Here is a 13297-nt window from a genome sequence, read left to right as displayed (position 1 = left end):
CAAGTGTCCCGTACGACACATTATTTTGTTTATGATATATTGACAGAAATATTCAGCCAATAGCGGTTTCTAACATAATGAATGTCTTACGTTTGATAGGATTATCATTATCATCAGCCAAATAAAGTGATTAAAGAAGTTAAAGAGACATAAACTAAGAAAGTTTGGCTTCAATTTAGAGATGTCCCGTAAGACACATTTTGAGTGTCCCGTACGCCACAATGTTCTTGAAAATTGTAATTTGCTTTATTTATTCATGAATGTTTATTTTGCTTTCTTTCATAGATGTGTTTGTTCTTGGGTAATTGAATATCAATTTGATTTCAGTTTCTATGAAAATTATCTGTCCAACTCACAGACTTTAGAGTACAAACTTGAGGTTTCTAAAAAAGCCACTTTTTCTGCGTCCGTACGACACATTACTATTTTAAATCTGTATAATACAGGATGTGAATTCAAGTCATGTTAAGTCTAGGCTTTCCTAATACTCTGGTAGTACTTGATGATCACCTTTAGTTACTGGAATATTTTTTGTTTTTCTTATAAAAAAACTGTCAAATGTTCTCTAAATGTCCCGTACGACACGTATGGAATCACCCTAATACGGAAAGGGTCAATTAGGTATTCGTTTCACAAAATTGTATCTGTAATTCTACTTTTATCAACGTTAAAATAATGATCTTTGGAGAAAAATCAGAAACATAACACGCCATATATTGGATCAACGTTTGACGTCACTTAATACCGAGAGATGTGACTGGGCCTATTGTTATTGTTCTGTTAGCACTGTGGTATGGTCTATTGGTTTGAAGGAGTTGATATGGCCGAGTGGTTATCTAGTTTATTTTAAATTTTACTTCCAATATGTTAAGTAACAAGTAGGTTGCGATGGCCGAGTGGTTAAGGCGTTTGACTAGAAATCAAATGGGATCTTCCCGCGTAGGTTCGAATCCTACTCGCAACGAAATATACTTCCTGTGGTTTTTTGTTTCTCTCTTTTTTTTTGTCACCATCTTGACTTTCACATCATAAACAAAATATCTGACTTTACAGAGAAATACAATTAAATTATCAAGGCACACTGCCTTTATTTGGTAACTTTCAATCTTAAAACATATTTCATTAAAATGATCTTTTAAATATTGATGAATATTTGAATTGAGCATCATGATTGTGACACAGGTCACTGCTAAGTTTAAATATCCTGTTGTCATGACGGCTGATTACCGTGCTTTTGATTTGCAAAGATCACGTGACTAAATCACCAGATCTTATATAACTTTGAAGTTTGAATGCATCAGGCCAAGAACTTGGTAGAATCGATTCGAAGTTAACTTTTAATAATCAGACCAGAAATATCAAGTTGCCATGGCCGAGTGTTTAAGGCGTTTGACTAGAAATCAAATGGGATCTTCCCGCGTAGGTTCGAATCCTACTCGCAACGATAGGATTTGGTTTTCTTCCCTTTTTTGCAGATGAGCGGATTTGATTTGAGCGAATGATTATGAAGGTGCATATTATTTTTCCTTTTCCTTCCGTATCATCTTTTCCCCACCCCGCCTTTTTTTACATCAGTGTGAAAAAAAGCATTTCATCATTTAGTTTAAGTCTTTACCTATTTCCATGTAATCGATCTTAAATAACTTTGAATGCATCAAGAACAGGCCAAGAACTTGGTAGAACTGATTCGAAGTTAACTTTTAATAATCGTACCAGAAATATCAAGTTGCGATGGCCGAGTGGATAAGGCGTTTGACTAGAACGCAAATGGGATCTGCCCGCGTTGGTTCAAATCCTACTCGCAACGAAACATACTTCCTGTAAGCCCAATCACGTCTTTCGGATTCTGAATTAAAATCATTTATTTCAATGTTTAAGTTGTGACAATGGGCATCGCTGTCACATTACCGGTTGTAACAGGGCCGTTTGTAACATGGCGTTGTTAGCCTTTTACAAAATTTCTGTGTGGTCAGTACTGGAGCCCGTAACACAAAAATATGATGATCGTAGAGCATTTTTCTACGATTGATCGTAGAGCATTTTTCTACGATTGATCCCATTGACTAAAGTGTGCAATCAATCAAGCGTATCAGTACGATCAATCGCTAACCTTTGTGTTACAGGAGGCTGGTCTATTGGTTTTGAAGAGGTAAGATCACTGGTTGGTTGAATGACTCCGAATAGATGTACTTTATTTTCACTTTTAACAATTAGTAAGAGGTTGCGATGGCCGAGAGGTTAAGGCGTTTGACTTGAAATCAAATGGGATCTTCCCGCGTAGGTTCGAATCCTACTCGCAACGAAATATACTCTCTGTGGTTTTTTGTGTCTCTCTTTTTTTTGTCACCATCTTGACTTTCACATCATAAACAAAATATCTGACTTTACAGAGAAATACAATGAAAATTGTCAAGGCACACTGCCTTGTTGAGTAACTTTCAATCTTAACCCTAACTAGGCCGGGCTTTTTTGGCTGTTCTGTGACCGGGGGGTTGATTCAACCCCCCCCCCCCTGAGATCTCGGCCGCCGATCGCGCGAGCGCCGCAAAAATTTGCACGCTGGTAGTGTGCGATGTAAAACAATGGAATTTTCAATTTTCAATAATTTTGCTAATTAAACAGTCATTTACAAACACTGCCTGAAACCATTTATTGGCAAAGCACGAGATGATTGAAAATATTGCAGGTCAATGGAATAATGTATCATTGATGGTTCCAAATAATATCTACAACATTTTCATGATCCATAATAGGGGCAGCCCTGATTTTTCCGAACCTATTTTTAGCAATGTCTCGTACGACACATGAAAATGCAAAAGTTTTTCCTACAATTTTATTTTTGATGATGCAATTTCACAATAGCAGTTTCTCTATTTTTGACCCATGGGTGATCGATTTATCCAATAAGGATCTAATTACAGCCCTTCATTTTTCAATAATTGTCCTATTAAAAGTTGTCCCGTACGACACACAATATATACTGCATTTAATTGCAGGATTTGGATTCAGAAACTATAAATAGTAGGCCTATTTTAATTTAAGTAATTGATTTGACATAAAGTGAACTAATAAAGTACTCTTTCTATCTCCATAGAACATGAAATAGGTGATTCTAACCATTTTAATTGACTTCATGTAGGCGTATTCTTTTGTGAATCCCTTCAGCTAAACTGGTGATTTTCACTGGTCAGAGCAGGTTAATTTCTTTGTCATTGAGCATGAAAAGAAAACCTTTATAATTGATTCACCCTTGCCTGGAAGATGACTTCCTCTTGCATGCTAATGTGAAATTATTATAAGATGTAAAAAAAAAATATTTACATATCAATCATCTATTTGGACTTCCCTTGATGATCACTAATTTTGTTATATGCAGTATTGAAACTCCTTACTTTTTTTCAATTTGTAAAAAAATCTGGAAAATAAGACAAACCATATGGTTTCATCAAATGCAGAAAGGTTCGAAAAAGTAGAATCACATTTCCTTAGAAAAAAAAATATTTAGTAGAATTACCAGTGAAAGTTGTCACATATATCATGTATAATACATTTTATATGAAAAAACATGACATTTTAGCCCCATAATTTTTGCAAACAGTTTCATTCATTCATTGTTTAAATAGTGTATTGGAAATCATCAATTAATTCACTAAAATATAATTTCACAGAGAACCTCAAGTTTTTGAGCTCGTAAAAATGCTGTGAACCATTTTACATTTCCCATCATGAAAAAAATGATAATATATTGATCCCGATTGTATATATCGAGGTTACTTAATTATATTGTAATGAATGACTACTTATTAAAATGCTTTTCATTCAAAAGGAAGAATTAAGGGGCGATGCTCCCCTTCTGATTGATAAAGAGTTCATTGTTTTATTCAGGCTGTCCAGTACAACACGCAAGTGCCTGTTCAACACACAAGTGTCCCGTACGACACATTATTTTGTTTATGATATATTGACAGAAATATTCAGCCAATAGCGGTTTCTAACATAATGAATGTCTTACGTTTGATAGGATTATCATTATCATCAGCCAAATAAAGTGATTAAAGAAGTTAAAGAGACATAAACTAAGAAAGTTTGGCTTCAATTTAGAGATGTCCCGTAAGACACATTTTGAGTGTCCCGTACGCCACAATGTTCTTGAAAATTGTAATTTGCTTTATTTATTCATGAATGTTTATTTTGCTTTCTTTCATAGATGTGTTTGTTCTTGGGTAATTGAATATCAATTTGATTTCAGTTTCTATGAAAATTATCTGTCCAACTCACAGACTTTAGAGTACAAACTTGAGGTTTCTAAAAAAGCCACTTTTTCTGCGTCCGTACGACACATTACTATTTTAAATCTGTATAATACAGGATGTGAATTCAAGTCATGTTAAGTCTAGGCTTTCCTAATACTCTGGTAGTACTTGATGATCACCTTTAGTTACTGGAATATTTTTTGTTTTTCTTATAAAAAAAACTGTCAAATGTTCTCTAAATGTCCCGTACGACACGTATGGAATCACCCTAATACGGAAAGGGTCAATTAGGTATTCGTTTCACAAAATTGTATCTGTAATTCTACTTTTATCAACGTTAAAATAATGATCTTTGGAGAAAAATCAGAAACATAACACGCCATATATTGGATCAACGTTTGACGTCACTTAATACCGAGAGATGTGACTGGGCCTATTGTTATTGTTCTGTTAGCACTGTGGTATGGTCTATTGGTTTGAAGGAGTTGATATGGCTGAGTGGTTATCTAGTTTATTTTAAATTTTACTTCCAATATGTTAAGTAACAAGTAGGTTGCGATGGCCGAGTGGTTAAGGCGTTTGACTAGAAATCAAATGGGATCTTCCCGCGTAGGTTCGAATCCTACTCGCAACGAAATATACTTCCTGTGGTTTTTTGTTTCTCTCTTTTTTTTGTCACCATCTTGACTTTCACATCATAAACAAAATATCTGACTTTACAGAGAAATACAATTAAATTATCAAGGCACACTGCCTTTATTTGGTAACTTTCAATCTTAAAACATATTTCATTAAAATGATCTTTTAAATATTGATGAATATTTGAATTGAGCATCATGATTGTGACACAGGTCACTGCTAAGTTTAAATATCCTGTTGTCATGACGGCTGATTACCGTGCTTTTGATTTGCAAAGATCACGTGACTAAATCACCAGATCTTATATAACTTTGAAGTTTGAATGCATCAGGCCAAGAACTTGGTAGAATCGATTCGAAGTTAACTTTTAATAATCAGACCAGAAATATCAAGTTGCCATGGCCGAGTGTTTAAGGCGTTTGACTAGAAATCAAATGGGATCTTCCCGCGTAGGTTCGAATCCTACTCGCAACGATAGGATTTGGTTTTCTTCCCTTTTTTGCAGATGAGCGGATTTGATTTGAGCGAATGATTATGAAGGTGCATATTATTTTTCCTTTTCCTTCCGTATCATCTTTTCCCCACCCCGCCTTTTTTTACATCAGTGTGAAAAAAAGCATTTTATCATTTAGTTTAAGTCTTTACCTATTTCCATGTAATCGATCTTAAATAACTTTGAATGCATCAAGAACAGGCCAAGAACTTGGTAGAACTGATTCGAAGTTAACTTTTAATAATCGTACCAGAAATATCAAGTTGCGATGGCCGAGTGGATAAGGCGTTTGACTAGAACGCAAATGGGATCTGCCCGCGTTGGTTCAAATCCTACTCGCAACGAAACATACTTCCTGTAAGCCCAATCACGTCTTTCGGATTCTGAATTAAAATCATTTATTTCAATGTTTAAGTTGTGACAATGGGCATCGCTGTCACATTACCGGTTGTAACAGGGCCGTTTGTAACATGGCGTTGTTAGCCTTTTACAAAATTTCTGTGTGGTCAGTACTGGAGCCCGTAACACAAAAATATGATGATCGTAGAGCATTTTTCTACGATTGATCGTAGAGCATTTTTCTACGATTGATCCCATTGACTAAAGTGTGCAATCAATCAAGCGTATCAGTACGATCAATCGCTAACCTTTGTGTTACAGGAGGCTGGTCTATTGGTTTTGAAGAGGTAAGATCACTGGTTGGTTGAATGACTCCGAATAGATGTACTTTATTTTCACTTTTAACAATTAGTAAGAGGTTGCGATGGCCGAGAGGTTAAGGCGTTTGACTTGAAATCAAATGGGATCTTCCCGCGTAGGTTCGAATCCTACTCGCAACGAAATATACTCTCTGTGGTTTTTTGTGTCTCTCTTTTTTTTGTCACCATCTTGACTTTCACATCATAAACAAAATATCTGACTTTACAGAGAAATACAATGAAAATTGTCAAGGCACACTGCCTTGTTGAGTAACTTTCAATCTTAACCCTAACTAGGCCGGGCTTTTTTGGCTGTTCTGTGACCGGGGGGTTGATTCAACCCCCCCCCCCCCCCCCCCTGAGATCTCGGCCGCCGATCGCGCGAGCGCCGCAAAAATTTGCACGCTGGTAGTGTGCGATGTAAAACAATGGAATTTTCAATTTTCAATAATTTTGCTAATTAAACAGTCATTTACAAACACTGCCTGAAACCATTTATTGGCAAAGCACGAGATGATTGAAAATATTGCAGGTCAATGGAATAATGTATCATTGATGGTTCCAAATAATATCTACAACATTTTCATGATCCATAATAGGGGCAGCCCTGATTTTTCCGAACCTATTTTTAGCAATGTCTCGTACGACACATGAAAATGCAAAAGTTTTTCCTACAATTTTATTTTTGATGATGCAATTTCACAATAGCAGTTTCTCTATTTTTGACCCATGGGTGATCGATTTATCCAATAAGGATCTAATTACAGCCCTTCATTTTTCAATAATTGTCCTATTAAAAGTTGTCCCGTACGACACACAATATATACTGCATTTAATTGCAGGATTTGGATTCAGAAACTATAAATAGTAGGCCTATTTTAATTTAAGTAATTGATTTGACATAAAGTGAACTAATAAAGTACTCTTTCTATCTCCATAGAACATGAAATAGGTGATTCTAACCATTTTAATTGACTTCATGTAGGCGTATTCTTTTGTGAATCCCTTCAGCTAAACTGGTGATTTTCACTGGTCAGAGCAGGTTAATTTCTTTGTCATTGAGCATGAAAAGAAAACCTTTATAATTGATTCACCCTTGCCTGGAAGATGACTTCCTCTTGCATGCTAATGTGAAATTATTATAAGATGTAAAAAAAAAATATTTACATATCAATCATCTATTTGGACTTCCCTTGATGATCACTAATTTTGTTATATGCAGTATTGAAACTCCTTACTTTTTTTCAATTTGTAAAAAAATCTGGAAAATAAGACAAACCATATGGTTTCATCAAATGCAGAAAGGTTCGAAAAAGTAGAATCACATTTCCTTAGAAAAAAAAATATTTAGTAGAATTACCAGTGAAAGTTGTCACATATATCATGTATAATACATTTTATATGAAAAAACATGACATTTTAGCCCCATAATTTTTGCAAACAGTTTCATTCATTCATTGTTTAAATAGTGTATTGGAAATCATCAATTAATTCACTAAAATATAATTTCACAGAGAACCTCAAGTTTTTGAGCTCGTAAAAATGCTGTGAACCATTTTACATTTCCCATCATGAAAAAAATGATAATATATTGATCCCGATTGTATATATCGAGGTTACTTAATTATATTGTAATGAATGACTACTTATTAAAATGCTTTTCATTCAAAAGGAAGAATTAAGGGGCGATGCTCCCCTTCTGATTGATAAAGAGTTCATTGTTTTATTCAGGCTGTCCAGTACAACACGCAAGTGCCTGTTCAACACACAAGTGTCCCGTACGACACATTATTTTGTTTATGATATATTGACAGAAATATTCAGCCAATAGCGGTTTCTAACATAATGAATGTCTTACGTTTGATAGGATTATCATTATCATCAGCCAAATAAAGTGATTAAAGAAGTTAAAGAGACATAAACTAAGAAAGTTTGGCTTCAATTTAGAGATGTCCCGTAAGACACATTTTGAGTGTCCCGTACGCCACAATGTTCTTGAAAATTGTAATTTGCTTTATTTATTCATGAATGTTTATTTTGCTTTCTTTCATAGATGTGTTTGTTCTTGGGTAATTGAATATCAATTTGATTTCAGTTTCTATGAAAATTATCTGTCCAACTCACAGACTTTAGAGTACAAACTTGAGGTTTCTAAAAAAGCCACTTTTTCTGCGTCCGTACGACACATTACTATTTTAAATCTGTATAATACAGGATGTGAATTCAAGTCATGTTAAGTCTAGGCTTTCCTAATACTCTGGTAGTACTTGATGATCACCTTTAGTTACTGGAATATTTTTTGTTTTTCTTATAAAAAAAACTGTCAAATGTTCTCTAAATGTCCCGTACGACACGTATGGAATCACCCTAATACGGAAAGGGTCAATTAGGTATTCGTTTCACAAAATTGTATCTGTAATTCTACTTTTATCAACGTTAAAATAATGATCTTTGGAGAAAAATCAGAAACATAACACGCCATATATTGGATCAACGTTTGACGTCACTTAATACCGAGAGATGTGACTGGGCCTATTGTTATTGTTCTGTTAGCACTGTGGTATGGTCTATTGGTTTGAAGGAGTTGATATGGCTGAGTGGTTATCTAGTTTATTTTAAATTTTACTTCCAATATGTTAAGTAACAAGTAGGTTGCGATGGCCGAGTGGTTAAGGCGTTTGACTAGAAATCAAATGGGATCTTCCCGCGTAGGTTCGAATCCTACTCGCAACGAAATATACTTCCTGTGGTTTTTTGTTTCTCTCTTTTTTTTGTCACCATCTTGACTTTCACATCATAAACAAAATATCTGACTTTACAGAGAAATACAATTAAATTATCAAGGCACACTGCCTTTATTTGGTAACTTTCAATCTTAAAACATATTTCATTAAAATGATCTTTTAAATATTGATGAATATTTGAATTGAGCATCATGATTGTGACACAGGTCACTGCTAAGTTTAAATATCCTGTTGTCATGACGGCTGATTACCGTGCTTTTGATTTGCAAAGATCACGTGACTAAATCACCAGATCTTATATAACTTTGAAGTTTGAATGCATCAGGCCAAGAACTTGGTAGAATCGATTCGAAGTTAACTTTTAATAATCAGACCAGAAATATCAAGTTGCCATGGCCGAGTGTTTAAGGCGTTTGACTAGAAATCAAATGGGATCTTCCCGCGTAGGTTCGAATCCTACTCGCAACGATAGGATTTGGTTTTCTTCCCTTTTTTGCAGATGAGCGGATTTGATTTGAGCGAATGATTATGAAGGTGCATATTATTTTTCCTTTTCCTTCCGTATCATCTTTTCCCCACCCCGCCTTTTTTTACATCAGTGTGAAAAAAAGCATTTTATCATTTAGTTTAAGTCTTTACCTATTTCCATGTAATCGATCTTAAATAACTTTGAATGCATCAAGAACAGGCCAAGAACTTGGTAGAACTGATTCGAAGTTAACTTTTAATAATCGTACCAGAAATATCAAGTTGCGATGGCCGAGTGGATAAGGCGTTTGACTAGAACGCAAATGGGATCTGCCCGCGTTGGTTCAAATCCTACTCGCAACGAAACATACTTCCTGTAAGCCCAATCACGTCTTTCGGATTCTGAATTAAAATCATTTATTTCAATGTTTAAGTTGTGACAATGGGCATCGCTGTCACATTACCGGTTGTAACAGGGCCGTTTGTAACATGGCGTTGTTAGCCTTTTACAAAATTTCTGTGTGGTCAGTACTGGAGCCCGTAACACAAAAATATGATGATCGTAGAGCATTTTTCTACGATTGATCGTAGAGCATTTTTCTACGATTGATCCCATTGACTAAAGTGTGCAATCAATCAAGCGTATCAGTACGATCAATCGCTAACCTTTGTGTTACAGGAGGCTGGTCTATTGGTTTTGAAGAGGTAAGATCACTGGTTGGTTGAATGACTCCGAATAGATGTACTTTATTTTCACTTTTAACAATTAGTAAGAGGTTGCGATGGCCGAGAGGTTAAGGCGTTTGACTTGAAATCAAATGGGATCTTCCCGCGTAGGTTCGAATCCTACTCGCAACGAAATATACTCTCTGTGGTTTTTTGTGTCTCTCTTTTTTTTGTCACCATCTTGACTTTCACATCATAAACAAAATATCTGACTTTACAGAGAAATACAATGAAAATTGTCAAGGCACACTGCCTTGTTGAGTAACTTTCAATCTTAACCCTAACTAGGCCGGGCTTTTTTGGCTGTTCTGTGACCGGGGGGTTGATTCAACCCCCCCCCCCCCCCCCCCTGAGATCTCGGCCGCCGATCGCGCGAGCGCCGCAAAAATTTGCACGCTGGTAGTGTGCGATGTAAAACAATGGAATTTTCAATTTTCAATAATTTTGCTAATTAAACAGTCATTTACAAACACTGCCTGAAACCATTTATTGGCAAAGCACGAGATGATTGAAAATATTGCAGGTCAATGGAATAATGTATCATTGATGGTTCCAAATAATATCTACAACATTTTCATGATCCATAATAGGGGCAGCCCTGATTTTTCCGAACCTATTTTTAGCAATGTCTCGTACGACACATGAAAATGCAAAAGTTTTTCCTACAATTTTATTTTTGATGATGCAATTTCACAATAGCAGTTTCTCTATTTTTGACCCATGGGTGATCGATTTATCCAATAAGGATCTAATTACAGCCCTTCATTTTTCAATAATTGTCCTATTAAAAGTTGTCCCGTACGACACACAATATATACTGCATTTAATTGCAGGATTTGGATTCAGAAACTATAAATAGTAGGCCTATTTTAATTTAAGTAATTGATTTGACATAAAGTGAACTAATAAAGTACTCTTTCTATCTCCATAGAACATGAAATAGGTGATTCTAACCATTTTAATTGACTTCATGTAGGCGTATTCTTTTGTGAATCCCTTCAGCTAAACTGGTGATTTTCACTGGTCAGAGCAGGTTAATTTCTTTGTCATTGAGCATGAAAAGAAAACCTTTATAATTGATTCACCCTTGCCTGGAAGATGACTTCCTCTTGCATGCTAATGTGAAATTATTATAAGATGTAAAAAAAAAATATTTACATATCAATCATCTATTTGGACTTCCCTTGATGATCACTAATTTTGTTATATGCAGTATTGAAACTCCTTACTTTTTTTCAATTTGTAAAAAAATCTGGAAAATAAGACAAACCATATGGTTTCATCAAATGCAGAAAGGTTCGAAAAAGTAGAATCACATTTCCTTAGAAAAAAAAATATTTAGTAGAATTACCAGTGAAAGTTGTCACATATATCATGTATAATACATTTTATATGAAAAAACATGACATTTTAGCCCCATAATTTTTGCAAACAGTTTCATTCATTCATTGTTTAAATAGTGTATTGGAAATCATCAATTAATTCACTAAAATATAATTTCACAGAGAACCTCAAGTTTTTGAGCTCGTAAAAATGCTGTGAACCATTTTACATTTCCCATCATGAAAAAAATGATAATATATTGATCCCGATTGTATATATCGAGGTTACTTAATTATATTGTAATGAATGACTACTTATTAAAATGCTTTTCATTCAAAAGGAAGAATTAAGGGGCGATGCTCCCCTTCTGATTGATAAAGAGTTCATTGTTTTATTCAGGCTGTCCAGTACAACACGCAAGTGCCTGTTCAACACACAAGTGTCCCGTACGACACATTATTTTGTTTATGATATATTGACAGAAATATTCAGCCAATAGCGGTTTCTAACATAATGAATGTCTTACGTTTGATAGGATTATCATTATCATCAGCCAAATAAAGTGATTAAAGAAGTTAAAGAGACATAAACTAAGAAAGTTTGGCTTCAATTTAGAGATGTCCCGTAAGACACATTTTGAGTGTCCCGTACGCCACAATGTTCTTGAAAATTGTAATTTGCTTTATTTATTCATGAATGTTTATTTTGCTTTCTTTCATAGATGTGTTTGTTCTTGGGTAATTGAATATCAATTTGATTTCAGTTTCTATGAAAATTATCTGTCCAACTCACAGACTTTAGAGTACAAACTTGAGGTTTCTAAAAAAGCCACTTTTTCTGCGTCCGTACGACACATTACTATTTTAAATCTGTATAATACAGGATGTGAATTCAAGTCATGTTAAGTCTAGGCTTTCCTAATACTCTGGTAGTACTTGATGATCACCTTTAGTTACTGGAATATTTTTTGTTTTTCTTATAAAAAAAACTGTCAAATGTTCTCTAAATGTCCCGTACGACACGTATGGAATCACCCTAATACGGAAAGGGTCAATTAGGTATTCGTTTCACAAAATTGTATCTGTAATTCTACTTTTATCAACGTTAAAATAATGATCTTTGGAGAAAAATCAGAAACATAACACGCCATATATTGGATCAACGTTTGACGTCACTTAATACCGAGAGATGTGACTGGGCCTATTGTTATTGTTCTGTTAGCACTGTGGTATGGTCTATTGGTTTGAAGGAGTTGATATGGCTGAGTGGTTATCTAGTTTATTTTAAATTTTACTTCCAATATGTTAAGTAACAAGTAGGTTGCGATGGCCGAGTGGTTAAGGCGTTTGACTAGAAATCAAATGGGATCTTCCCGCGTAGGTTCGAATCCTACTCGCAACGAAATATACTTCCTGTGGTTTTTTGTTTCTCTCTTTTTTTTGTCACCATCTTGACTTTCACATCATAAACAAAATATCTGACTTTACAGAGAAATACAATTAAATTATCAAGGCACACTGCCTTTATTTGGTAACTTTCAATCTTAAAACATATTTCATTAAAATGATCTTTTAAATATTGATGAATATTTGAATTGAGCATCATGATTGTGACACAGGTCACTGCTAAGTTTAAATATCCTGTTGTCATGACGGCTGATTACCGTGCTTTTGATTTGCAAAGATCACGTGACTAAATCACCAGATCTTATATAACTTTGAAGTTTGAATGCATCAGGCCAAGAACTTGGTAGAATCGATTCGAAGTTAACTTTTAATAATCAGACCAGAAATATCAAGTTGCCATGGCCGAGTGTTTAAGGCGTTTGACTAGAAATCAAATGGGATCTTCCCGCGTAGGTTCGAATCCTACTCGCAACGATAGGATTTGGTTTTCTTCCCTTTTTTGCAGATGAGCGGATTTGATTTGAGCGAATGATTATGAAGGTGCATA

At 34.9% G+C, this 13297-nt stretch overlaps 9 non-coding genes across 9 annotated transcripts; all 9 read left to right on the top strand.

Annotated features, from left to right (window-relative positions):
* The first annotated feature begins 882 nt into the window (after nucleotides 1–882).
* On the top strand, nucleotides 883–964 carry TRNAS-AGA (transfer RNA serine (anticodon AGA)). Its single transcript has one exon. It is a non-coding gene; the product is annotated as a tRNA-Ser (tRNA).
* A 398-nt stretch (nucleotides 965–1362) lies between these two features.
* TRNAS-AGA (transfer RNA serine (anticodon AGA)) lies at nucleotides 1363–1444 on the top strand. The gene has a single exon. It is a non-coding gene; the product is annotated as a tRNA-Ser (tRNA).
* A 776-nt stretch (nucleotides 1445–2220) lies between these two features.
* Nucleotides 2221–2302, top strand: TRNAS-UGA (transfer RNA serine (anticodon UGA)). Its single transcript has one exon. It is a non-coding gene; the product is annotated as a tRNA-Ser (tRNA).
* Nucleotides 2303–4805: 2503 nt separating this feature from the next.
* On the top strand, nucleotides 4806–4887 carry TRNAS-AGA (transfer RNA serine (anticodon AGA)). The gene has a single exon. It is a non-coding gene; the product is annotated as a tRNA-Ser (tRNA).
* Nucleotides 4888–5284: 397 nt separating this feature from the next.
* TRNAS-AGA (transfer RNA serine (anticodon AGA)) lies at nucleotides 5285–5366 on the top strand. Its single transcript has one exon. It is a non-coding gene; the product is annotated as a tRNA-Ser (tRNA).
* Nucleotides 5367–6142: 776 nt separating this feature from the next.
* On the top strand, nucleotides 6143–6224 carry TRNAS-UGA (transfer RNA serine (anticodon UGA)). The gene has a single exon. It is a non-coding gene; the product is annotated as a tRNA-Ser (tRNA).
* A 2510-nt stretch (nucleotides 6225–8734) lies between these two features.
* TRNAS-AGA (transfer RNA serine (anticodon AGA)) lies at nucleotides 8735–8816 on the top strand. The gene has a single exon. It is a non-coding gene; the product is annotated as a tRNA-Ser (tRNA).
* Nucleotides 8817–10071: 1255 nt separating this feature from the next.
* On the top strand, nucleotides 10072–10153 carry TRNAS-UGA (transfer RNA serine (anticodon UGA)). The gene has a single exon. It is a non-coding gene; the product is annotated as a tRNA-Ser (tRNA).
* A 2510-nt stretch (nucleotides 10154–12663) lies between these two features.
* TRNAS-AGA (transfer RNA serine (anticodon AGA)) lies at nucleotides 12664–12745 on the top strand. Its single transcript has one exon. It is a non-coding gene; the product is annotated as a tRNA-Ser (tRNA).
* Nucleotides 12746–13297: the final 552 nt, after the last annotated feature.

The sequence above is a fragment of the Lytechinus pictus genome, unplaced genomic scaffold, assembly GCF_037042905.1.
Source record: "Lytechinus pictus isolate F3 Inbred unplaced genomic scaffold, Lp3.0 scaffold_154, whole genome shotgun sequence".
Taxonomy (NCBI): domain Eukaryota; kingdom Metazoa; phylum Echinodermata; class Echinoidea; order Temnopleuroida; family Toxopneustidae; genus Lytechinus; species Lytechinus pictus.
The sequence above is the reverse complement of the archived record's forward strand: the minus strand, read 5'-3'. Positions and strand labels throughout refer to the sequence as shown.